The sequence below is a fragment of the Cibotium barometz genome, chromosome 45 (genome assembly GCF_041138505.1).
Source record: "Cibotium barometz isolate CiBa-2024 chromosome 45, ASM4113850v1, whole genome shotgun sequence".
Lineage (NCBI taxonomy): Eukaryota > Viridiplantae > Streptophyta > Polypodiopsida > Cyatheales > Cibotiaceae > Cibotium > Cibotium barometz.
The window spans coordinates 37,695,342-37,708,086 of NC_141090.1; the positions used below are offsets into that span (position 1 = coordinate 37,695,342).

General features: G+C 38.1%; 1 long non-coding RNA gene across 1 annotated transcript; it reads right to left on the reverse strand.

Moving 5' to 3' along the window:
• Positions 1–11,220: 11,220 nt before the first annotated feature.
• On the reverse strand, positions 11,221–11,794 carry LOC147612721 (uncharacterized). Its single transcript, XR_015263489.1, has 2 exons — positions 11,555–11,794; positions 11,221–11,460 (listed from the first exon to the last, which is right to left on the reverse strand). It is a non-coding gene; the product is annotated as an uncharacterized LOC147612721 (long non-coding RNA).
• Positions 11,795–12,745: the final 951 nt, after the last annotated feature.

The following is a 12,745-nucleotide window of genomic DNA, read 5'->3' on the forward strand; positions in this document are numbered from 1 at the left end:
GGACTCTGGGTCGCCGACGATACCCACACGTGCATCGTGGAAGATATTGGAACAAGGAGTAAGAGTTGTTTTCTAAATTCGGGCATGGATCTGGTTGATTGACCTTGCTAGTCCTCAACAGATGAGCTCATGGCTCTTTTATATGGATCCATTGGTTGATCTTGTTGATCTTCAATGGAGATTCCATTTTTGATATATGAATATATTGCCGTTTACTATGAGCTAGGAACTGTCGAAAAGGTCCCTGAGTGGATAGGTGGTGAACGTTCTGGTTGCCAATGATGCCATAGGTACACCGATGAAGGAATGATTGAAAATAAGGATTCAATCGGAGATTTTGAGGATTATGATCAATGACACAATGGTTTCATTAAAAGATTATTTTTTTTAAAGATAGTTGATTTTGTGAAAAAGGCAATTTCATATTGGGTGTGTAAGTGGTGTGACTAGTTTTAAGTTTGCATGAATATTCGGCCACGGGGCCCGGGAATTCTTTTCCCTAGTACCCAGGATAAAACCTAACCAAATTCTTAATTGGATCCCATTACTACAGTGGTTGGGCGGTTGGCTCTAACCCACCGGACTGGATGGGGCTAGGCTGGACTGATGGATCCCTAAATTGAGACTCAATTCTGTTATGGTACGATAGATGAAGTAAATCCCAGACAAAAATTGTTCTATGGAAAAGAATCAATGGCTGTGCCTCTCAATGAGGAAAAAAGCGTTGGTCTCTATGATCCAAGTGCAATCTTTTTCCTGATCTGACTATGGGACTTACGGGTTTGGTCAAATCACTTTAGTTAGTTAAGGTTTTTGACTACGTTAGAGAACAATTTATCCTGGAGGAATCGCCCGTGCTTTCCGGGCAAGGAAAGTTTTTCTGGGTTCGATTTTGGAAGAACCGATGGATTAGTCTCTTGTTTGGATATCCGTGGGCAAGGCCCCGAGTGTGGCCCTACGCAAGAAGTGCTACTTCCACTGTTAGCACCCCTGAATTCATTGTGCGATGGGGGACAGGGATCTTACAGCTGGTATCAGAGCGAATTGGCTAATGAGGATCAACCGAGAAGCCAAAAATGTTAAAAGTTTATAAGGAAGCAGTAAAAGATTGTAATTGCGTGATAAAATTCATACAAATTGTTATTTAGACTGAAAGTCATAAATTAGTAATTGGGTCTTGAAATGGAAGTACCACAATTGCATGGAATCCTTGACTTGCTTGAGGCCTAAACATGATGGTATTTACCTTATAATTCCAAGGATCGTGTGACTACCCATATATACCGAGGGTATAACTGTAGCTCTTTACTAGCAGTATATACGAGTAAATCTAAGACTTGAAATTATAAGCATAAATGCTATCCAGATGATGAATTCGAATGTGGTTGATATGATTTTTAAATTCTGGTTGAGAACTGATGAGTTGATTTGGATTATGATTGAAAAATAATGATTCCTGAACTTTGATTGAAATGTAATAAGCTGAGCAATACCATAATGAGGATGAATGGGACGAGTCCCTGTGTGATGATGTTCATATAACTGGAAGACGTTAATGACTTCAGCAAATCACTATGAGATTAGTGGATTGTGCTGATAGATTGCTGCTGTTAACACTTGACCTAGTAGATCAAGTTAAGGGATGTCAAATTAAAAATCTGTATAATTGAAAATTCCCATGGAGGACTATTCAGATAGAAGGTTCGGTCTAATGGACCATTATTGTGATAACGATTTGAATGTTATAATCTGAGTGAATTGTTATATAAAGATGAGTTCTATATAAGGGATCTTTATCTTGGGATTCTGTTGGGTTCATCAGACTATAAGGAACCCCAGAATCAGTTGGATCTAAAGGAAAAGAGTTATCCTCTAATTTTGTGAGATGAGGGCATCTCGCGTTTTTTAAGTGGGATAGGATGTAAGTTTCCTCCCTCCAGCTTTTGAGGTGTACAGGTGTAAGAACCTCCCCTTTTGATCTTATAATTATTCCCCTCTCTGAAATAAAAGAAAGATCCAATTTTACCCTGTTTTGGCTTAGAGAGAGAAAATGTCTAGAGAGAGATAATTCAAAATTGAGATATTTTTGGATATAAAAATCCTCCTAGTGTTCAAAATGATTTCCCATGAAACAAAAATTCAAAAAGAACTTTCCAATGTGCAATTGGAATTGATTGAAAATAGGTAAAAAGGACCTTATCCTGAGGGTCCAGATTTTTGGATTAAGGTTCCTATGGACCAATGAGATTAATCATATGGATAAATTGAAGAATAAAAGAAAATCTCCCAAAAATGAGTAAATACTCACATAAGATGAAGAGTTGACTAAGGACAAGGTTTATTAGTTAAAAAAGAACTTGAGATATTTAGAAGAAATGATGCATTTTTGACACCTCAGTGTGGGGAATTTCCCTCATGAAGGAGGCACCTATTTCACATGTGTCAATGAGTTTTAAACTAAAAAATAATGAGATATTTTTATCTCTCCTCTCTCCTGTTTCAACTAGATCCATAAAGTAAGCTAAACTGACCTTAAAATGGTCAAAAAGTAAGCTAAGCTGACCTAAAAATGGTCAAAAAGTAAGCTAAACTGACCTAAAAAAGGTCAAAAAGTAAGCTAAACTAACCTAAAAAAGGTCAAAAAGTGACCAAACTGATCTGGAAAATTCTAGAATTAGTTTGCTTGGTTAGAGGCTCACTTTTCCCTATAAATAGAAGCCTTTCCTTTGTAAAAGCTTAATGGTTTTTATGCACTGTTACTCTGCTTCTGTGTCCTGAGCCATTTAACATTCAATTTCTTGATAATTCAATAGTTTTTTGGCCTAATCCTCTCCAAGTGAATTTTGGTGGCCACTCTTGTTGCAAACAAGAGTAGAACCCTCAATCCCTTAAGCCAAAGGAAAGCTTACAAGCTCTATGTAAGCTTAATTCTTACTTATTGTGAATTTTAAATTTATGGTTTTCTCAAATTTTATGGTTTGTAAATGCTGAATTAAAATCTGATGATATGCCTTGATGGAAAGGCCACCCCCTTCTCTTCTTTACAATTCAACCCTTCTCAATCTTAGAAAGTTTCATTAAAAGATTGATTAAACTCTTTTCATTGTTTACTCTCTTGATTTTTAGAAAATGGAGTAGATTAGATATATTAGAATTTAAATTGGATTAATTCAAGTCATAAATTGAATGATAAAATTGAGAAATAATCAGCCATACAAAGGAGATTATGGCAAAATTTTCTTAAATTTTGTGGAATTAAAGTTTATCATTAGGTTATTCTAAAAGAGTAATTCCCTCTGTTTGTGCATTCTAAAAGATTTATTTTTATATCAAAAGTTCTATTCTCATTAAAATTGAATTTATGTATAGGAAGATGCATAAAAGATTTATTTTTATTTCAAAAGTGTCATTCTCATTAAAATTGAATTTATGCATAGAAAGATGCATAAAGGATTTATTTTTATTTCAAGAGTGTCATTCTCATTAAAATTGAATTTGTGCATAGAAAGATGCATAAAGGATTTATTTTTATTTCAAGAGTGTCATTCTCATTAAAATTGAATTTATGCATAAAGGATTTATTTTTATTTCAAAAGAGATATTCTCATTAAAATTGAATTTATGCATAGAAAGATGCATAAAGGATTTATTTTTATTTCAAAAGTGTTATTTTCCTTAAAATTGCATTATGCATAAATAGATACGTAAAGAATATTTATATCAAAAATAAAATCCTCTAAAATTCTATGTTTAAATTCTGTGAATAGAAGTGATGAGAATGTGAGGTGAATAGATGTGATGAGATAAGATGTGAATTAGATGGATGAGAAGAATGGATGGATGGATGTGGTGTGAATAGAGATGATGAGAATATGAGGCGAATAGATATGATGAGATAAAATGTGATTTAGATAGATGAGAAGAATGGATGGATGGATGTGGTGTGAATAGAGGTGATGAGAATATGAGGTGACTAGATGTGATGAGATAAGATGTGAATTATATAGATGAGAAGAATGGATGGATGGATGTGGTGTGAATAGAGGTGATTAGAATATGAGGTGAATAGATGTGATGAGATAGATGTGAATGTGATGAGATAGATGTGATTAGAATATGAGGTGAATAGATGTGATGAGATAAGATGTGAATCAGATAGATGACTGGATAGATCTGATGTGAATACAAGTGATGAGAATATGAGGCGAATCGATGACTGGATAGATCTGATGTGAATACAAGTGATGAGAATAAGATGTGAATCAGATAGATGACTGGATAGATCTGATGTGAATACAAGTGATGAGAATATGAGGCGAATAGATGTGATGAGAATATGATGTGAATAGAAGTGATGAGAGTATGAGGCGAATAGATGTGATGAGATAAGATGTGAATCAGATAGATGATTGGATGGATGGGTGTGATGTGAATAGAGGTGATGAGATGTGAATCAGATAGATGATTGGATGGATGGGTGTGAATAGAGGTGATGAGATGTGAGGCGAATACATGTGATGAGATAAGATGTGAATCATATAGATGATTGGATAGATGTGATGTGAATAGAGGTGATGAGATGTGAGGTGAATAGATGTGATAAGATAAGATGAAAATCAGATACATGATTGGATAGATGTGATGTGAATAGAAGTGATGAGAATATGAGGTGAATAGATGTGATGAGATAAGATGTGAATCAGATAGATGATGATTGGATGGATGGGGATGTGATGTGAATTAGATAGATGTGAATGAATGGATGGATGGGTGTGATGTGAATAGAGGTGATGAGATGAGAGGTAAATAGATGTGATGAGATGTGATGTGAATTAGATAGAATGAATAGATGGATGGGTGTGATGTGAATAGAGGTGATGAGATGAGAGGTAAATAGATGTGATGAGATGTGATGTGAATTAGATAGAATGAATAGATGGATGGGTGTGATGTGAATAGAGGTGATGAGATGAGAGGTAAATAGATGTGATAAGATGTGATGTGAATTAGATAGATGTGAATGGATGGATGGATGTGATTTGAATAGAGGTGATGAGATGTGAGGTGAATACATGTGAGATGTGATGTGAATCAGATAGATGGGAATGAATGGATGGATGGATGTGATGTGAATAGAGATGATGAGAATGTGAGGTGAATAGATGTGAATAGATGTGATGAGATGTGATATGAATCAGATAGATGGGAATAAATGAATGGATGGATGTGATGTGAATAGAGATGATGAGAATGTGAGGTGAATAGATGTGATATGAATCAGATAGATGGGAATGAATGGATGAATGGATGTGATGTGAATAGAGATGATGAGAATGTGAGGTGAATAGATGTGATGAGATGTGATATGAATCAGATAGATGGGAATGAATGGATGTGATGTGAATAGAGGTGATGAGATGTGAGGTGAATAGATGTGATGTGAATCAGATAAATATGAATGAATGGATGAGATGTGATGTCATATGAATCAGAATGTAAATGAACGATATGAGATGTGACTGAATGTGTATGTGAAGAATGGATGTGAATGAGTATGTGAAAGAATGGATAAGGATGTGTATGTAAAGAATGGATGTGAATGTGTATGAGAAGAATGGATGTGAATGAGTATGTGAAAGAATGGATGTGGATGTATGTGAAAGAATGGATATAGATGCGTATGTGAAAGAATGTGATGTGATGTAAAGAGATGAGATGTGACATAAACATATATGGATGTAAAGTGATAGATATGAATGTAGGGATAGATGCGAGTGGTCATACATATGAACGATTGGATAGATGTGGATGAATGAGATGAGATGTGTATGAATGAGATATGATGTGATGAGATGAGATGAGATGTGTATGAATGAGATATGATGTGGATAGAAGTGATGTGATATAATGGAGATGAGAATGAATGTGATGGATATGAATGAAAGTGAATGTGATGGATATGAATGAATGTGATGTGATGGGATGTGAATCGGGATAGATGTGAATGAATGAGATGTGAGGTAAAATGAATGAGATGTGATGTGAGTGAATGTGATGTGGTCTGAATGGATGAGATGTGAGTGAATGTGATGTGGTCTGAATGGATGAGATGTGAACGAATGTGATGTGAGGTAAGATGTGATAAGATGTGGTTATGGGTAGATGCGAGTAGATGAGATCTGATAAGGATAAATTGAGGAAAGATGTGATGAGATGAAAATGATGTGATTGAATGAATATAAGAATACTTATGAAATGGTTGTGGAATTAATTAATGTAGAGCGACCTATAATGGCTTAGTCATTAGAGGGATCACTACATGGGATAAAGTCACAACAAATTCCATTTAATTAGAAGATAATATAATGGTCAAGGGAGCCAAAGCATCGAATTCTAAATCTGTTGCTTCCAGAGTCACTGGATAAAGCACTTCTTTGTCAAACCCATTGCTAAAGGTAAAACTTTAGCGGAGACCAATTTCACAGACCTCATAAAAGCACCCCAGGAGGAGATGAAGGCAAATAAAGCTCTTGAAAATGTACATATATACCCAAGGAGAGAGCTTTAATGGTGCTCAATCTTTTGACAAGGGCATTCACTAGTGAGTGTCAGTCCTAAGGGCATGGTATAATGGGAATTGTACTTTTTGTGGAAGTTATGGTCATGAGGCTTCATAGTGCCGCACGCGTTTACAACCCCTTGCTAATGCTTCCAAACCTTAGCAGTTAGCTTTAGGAGCTCCATCACAGCACACACATTATAATGCCTACTATAACACCTCAACCCAATGTTGAGTATATGGCATAGCAACCTAATGCAAAGGGGATTTACAATGCCCAAAATGTGTCGTTACCTCTACTAGTTTTAGGACCTCAACCTCCACCTCCACCTCTCCGAGGATTACACAATTGAACTAAATAGGTTTCGAGGAATCTTTTAAGTGTCTAGAATATGACGTTGACTTGGACAGTGCATCACATGTCGCTAAGGAATCCACAAAGCTTTATCCAGACTACTATGTAGTTGATGTAAGAGTCGGAGTCAAACTAGTATACCAACTAGTTGCACAATAGGAAGAGGTTGAGACATCAATAACTCTACTGTCAAGAGAATACCTCTTCCAATGCTATCATTTTTAGGAACCAAACCGAGTCTCTGAGTGTCCTATCAGAAACCAACTAGTCACCCAAGCTACATCTTCTAACATGCCACCTGCAACCTATAGTCATTGTGACATACATCATTGGATCAAAGATTGCCCAATGAAAGCTGTAGTTGTAAATTAGCAAAATGGTCCTACCATGATGCTACTTATCAACATGATTGGAATAAGTGGTCAAACTCATAGATCAATTTTAAGAAACCCTAATCGACCTATGAATGAAATAACAAGACTCATGGCTCAAAACACACAACTCCATGGATGACCGCAAGGAGATTCCACCACTTTGTCTATGATGGACCTACTGAAGTGTAGACTTGGCACAATCTAGTGAAGATTGTAAGCTAGTCTACATTGCTAAAGACCTCACCAAGGATGAGGAGATTGTTCTCGTTACTCTTCTTAAGGAGTTTAGGGATTGCTTTGCTTGGACATACCATGACATGAAAGGAGCTCCCATAGAGGTGGTATAGCACACCATCCCCATGGTACACCCAATGTTAAACCAATCCAATAGTGACCCTATCTGATGAATCCCAAACATGCAAGTATTGTGAAGGAGGAGATTGACAAGCTCATTGGAGTGTGGATTCATCTATGAGATTGAACACTCAAAATGGGTCTCACCATTGTGGTTGTGCCCAAGAAAAATGAAAAATTTCGAGTATGTGTCGGTCTCAAGAAATTGAATGTTGCCACACACAGGGATCACTACCCCTTGCCATATTTGAAACATTTGTTTGAACGGGTGGCAGGTAAGGAGGCTTATAACTTTTTGGGTGGATACTCAGGCTACAATCAAATTTCTATTTCACGTGAGCACCAAGCCAAAATAGCTTTTATCACTGAATTCGACCTAATCAACACACCAGCCATATTCCAAAGACTTATGAATATCCTTAAGGTGTGGAGGATAGTGAAACCTCATCTATGGGTAGTTTTAATTGGCAAGTTGAAATTGCTTAGAGAGCCATTCAGTTGGTGATAGAGGACCCTGGGGGAGATTTAACAATGGAGGAAGAGACAGAGGTGGACATGGTACCTATTATTGCCCTATAATGAATAGAATTAGTGAGGTGAGAGGGTGTATTGAGAGATAGAAGGAAGAATGCAACATTTTAGGGATTAGTGAAGGGATGGGGACTTTCAGTGATTGGCAGTTCAAGAGCATAACCTATTTGGATTGAAGTGTTTGAGGAAGGGTAGATGCAAGGATTGGATGATTATGTATGGGGGGACTAAAATAGGATTTAGTGGAACCTAGTATTATAACCAATCATCCTAATGGTAAAATTTTAGTGACAGAAATTCAGGTGGAGGGGGAGAGGGTGTGGATGGTGTTCATAATCACAAGGTAAGAGGGGAGATGTGGGAATGGATTACAAGGTTAGATTTTCAATGTCCATGCATCCTTATGGAGATTCTAATATGGTAGAGAAGCATGTGGATAGGTGTGGTGGGAGCACTGTGCTCATGGGGTAGGAGAAGAAGAAGTGGGAAATGCTAGAAGGTAAGCTAGGCGTTCTTGATGGAAGAGAGTTGGAGGTGTGGGGATCTGAACCTAGGCACACCTATTGTAGCTTGCAATATATTGGGTCTTCTTCAAGGATATATAGAGTCTTCTTCAATCAACAAGCCACTTGGGTGCCTCATACTATATACATAAAAGTGGACCCCTGCTCATGTTGGTTGAAGGATTAGACTTGGATTCATGGGGCCAAGCTGGTTAGGGTGTGTGCTTGTATGAGGAGATGATTAAGAGTGAGCTAAATGTGAACTATTGTAATGGACTCTGGAGTGAACTATTGTAATGGAATCTGGAGGGTAAGGTGGAATATAAGCACTTGGAAGAAGAGGTGGAAATTTTTATGGAGCCTGAATATACCTTTGAAAGTACATACCTTTTTGTGGAGAGTATGTATGTGGGCTTTTCCTCTTGGATACAAGTTGGAACACAAAAAACTTTACCTTAAGGGTTTGTCCTAGATGTGGATCAACAGTGGAGGATGGAAGACATGTTTTCTCGAGATGCCCTACTACTAGGGGACTATGAATCAAGATTGATAGGTGGGTGTTTTTTACTAGTATAGGTCTAAGGGGGTCTTGGGGGGATTGGTTGATGGGGAAGCTGGCTGGACCAGAGGGGGCAGTTGATGTGGTGTTCTGCTTGGTTAGATATACTTGTTTATGGGATATTTGGACCTCTAGAAACTGTCTAGTATCCCAAAAGGGATTAAGGCATGGATTAGATGATGTGGAATTAATGTACAGGTGTGTGCATCACAACTGGTCTATATATTATGTGAATAAGATGAAAGACAATACATTTGTAGAGTTAGTGCATGATTTACAAACTAGGATAGGATGAGCCACTCACATGATAATGGGATAGTTGCACATACTAGAGAAACCTAACCAATTCATGGCATGTGGCATATATGTGCAGGGAAAGATTTGAAGGAATTGGTGTCTGACAAGAATAATAGAGCTGGTTTACCAAAGTTTGGGCCTAAGACACAAAAGTGGTATCTGATGGAGAAAAAACCTGCACGCACCTTTACGGCAGCACACATAGAAAACCCTATTGGAAGAAGACTTGATGTGTAGATATGGACCAAGAAAGTGGCTATGGAGGAGCAGACTCCTAAGGGGAGCACCATTGGCTTGCAATAGAGTTATTACATCAACTTGGAACACTAACTTTTGTGTGGGATGATGAGAGGTGGAATCAAATCTAGGGGTGTGTACTTAACAATGAAGAGATGTACAAGATTCTTTGATCAGATCTAAGCTGGCTTGTATATAGCCTAACAGTTTATGAATATAAATATAATTATATTTCCCCAAAAGAAAAATACAACCACGACACTCAAACGAACTTCACTCACCATCAATACGTGATAAGTAATTGGCTTTGGATTACAACAATATAAACTTTAGTGCCACTAGTTAAGAGTTTCACCATTTCTTTAGTATGCTTTGCACTTCAAAGTTTTTCATGATATGAGTTATTGTTGCTTTGAGGGTACCTTGACTAGTGTTAATAACTATTTTGTAGTTGCAAGTAAGTTTCTCTTAGAGGGTAAAAAATACATGTTTGACTTTCAACTTCCATTCCATCAATAGTAAAGTAATACTTCACTTTGAGGGTAAAAAATACATGCCTACCTTTCATACACTTTCATCAATAGTTAATAAGTTAAATATTCTTTTCGAAATATATATATATTTCCTTACGAAACATATATATGTTGGATTCGAAAGCATATTAAATCAGAACATATTCCATAATACATAATTCTCGCTGAAACAAAAGTTCCTTCAAATAATACCAACAATATATGATATGTGAATTTCCCTAGCAAATTTTGAATGTGCTTTTTAAGTTCAAATTATTATTATTTTTGAATTGCGAGGGTTATTTCAGACACAATATTGACGAACTACATGCCAAATAGTTAACTTGTTGAAATGAATTGCATGAAGGCCTTTGCGATACACACCAACACTTGCCCACCCATCGATAATACCAAGAGCTAATCGAATGCTTAAATTGGGCTGGATGGGCACGCCCCTGTTACACAACCAAAATTGGACAAACTTCAAAAGGTGAAGTGGAAGCTGATTGGTGCCCATGCTACGCAATTTCATGGGCAACCAGAGTCGGCTGCCACTCTAGCAACAATCAAATTCAAGTATAATGCATTGAAAACTAACTTTTTTATGATTTTGGCTTGGACGGTGTGTAAACTCCTTGCACATTGAAGACTACCAACTCATGCCGAGACCATGAATACCCATTGGGTGAGATAGGGCAATGTGTAAAGGCCCTGAAATTGGGCCATCCTTGCGAATCTAACATACTAGGAAACACAATTTCTTTTGTACAATAATTATAGAGTTATAGATAGCACTTCAAACGCTCACATTACATAATGGGCATGGGAGGAATCATAAAACTTATTTACAGCATAAAGGATTGGTTTAACAACAAGCACAATTCTGACAACGTTTTTCAGAAGCTAATTGAATCAACACCTCTGTAATTACACCACCCCTCAACTCATAAGTAATCTTGATTCATAAAAGAATGTAAAGGGGTACATCTGGTTGCAAACACAGCAGCAGGCTGGCCATTATTGTGCTACATTAATGGGAAAGAATGGAAAAACCCTAGGAAATATATGGAGATCCCCACACTGTAAGTAAAGATACACAGTACCTCAGTCAAGAAGGCTGGGGCATGGGAGGCCCCGGTGGTAAACAACCCCCATGTGAGGCTTCAGAGCCTGGCTTGCCTATGTACAGAGATGAAAACCAAAGTTAGTGATGGCCATGACTGTGGAAGCAAAGATTGCGCAGAGAAGCTGCATTTATGAGAACCGATTTCACCTCTACAGGGGGGCATTTCACTTCAAGCGAACAGGAAGGCAAGCCAAGCGAGGAGGAAGGGGGCAAGGAAGGGGAGAGAGGAGGGCGGGGAGGCGCTCATGGGGGAAGGGGCAGGAGCGGGTGAATCTGCAGACACCACAGCCATGAGGGAGAGAAGGGTGAGAAAAGCAAGGGCAAGGATGAGGGAAGGGGTGCGTGAGGAGGCCATGGCAGAGGCAGCAGTGGAGGAGCTTGAGCGATGGGAGATGAGGGGGCACAAGAGTGCGTATAAAAGAGGAGGGTGGGAGAGAAGGTAGTGAGTGGAGAGCCCTCATCTGGCATTGCCAGCCCAACCATGCTGCCATCCAGTTACCCCACCACTACGGTTGGGCCTAACCCCACACAACACAGCTGGCCTATTTTGTCCTCCCACCCTCCCACCACCCATTTCTTTGTGGGCAAGCAATAAGAATCTTCTGCTCTCCCACTCCAAAGGTTTTTAAAAAACCCTTCTTCAATCCCCCTTTTCTGCCCTCCCTGGGATACTTCTTACCTTTACCTTAGACACCCCTCTCTCTCTCTCTCTCTCTCTCTCTCCCCCCACAAAACAAAGGAAGTCTCTTACAATCTTCAGAGACTCTCTCTCTCTCTCTTCCCGTCGATTGGTCTCTCTAGATCAATAAAATCGATGTTAAGTCTCTCTATCTCTCTCTCTCTCTCCTCGTCTCTCCATCTCCGTCGATTGGTCTCTCTAGATCAATAATTTCGACGTTAAACGTCTCTCTCTCTCTCTCTCTCTAGGCAATCTCTTACAATAAAGAAATTCTTATGTGCTTTAAGAAAACCCCCGAATCCAACTCTCTCTCTCTCTCTCTCTCTCTCTCTCTCTCTCTCTCAAACAAAGAAACTCTTACAAAATATCTTCTTGTTAAAAACCCTCTTAACTCAATTTACATTTCAAATATCTCTAGGTAAATTCATTACAAAATAGGTTACAAGCCCTTTTTTTAATGTTTTCTTCAAAATCTTTGGGTACTCTGGTTATAACAACAATAGCTTCTATATTTTCACATCAGTAGTTCTTATGTTTGCATCAAATCTCCCACATGCACAAGCTATGAAAATTGTGACCATAAACTAAGTATAGGTCAAGTGTGGGCACTCTCTTTGACATGCAATTCAAGTCTCTCTCTCTCTCTCTCTCTCTCTCTC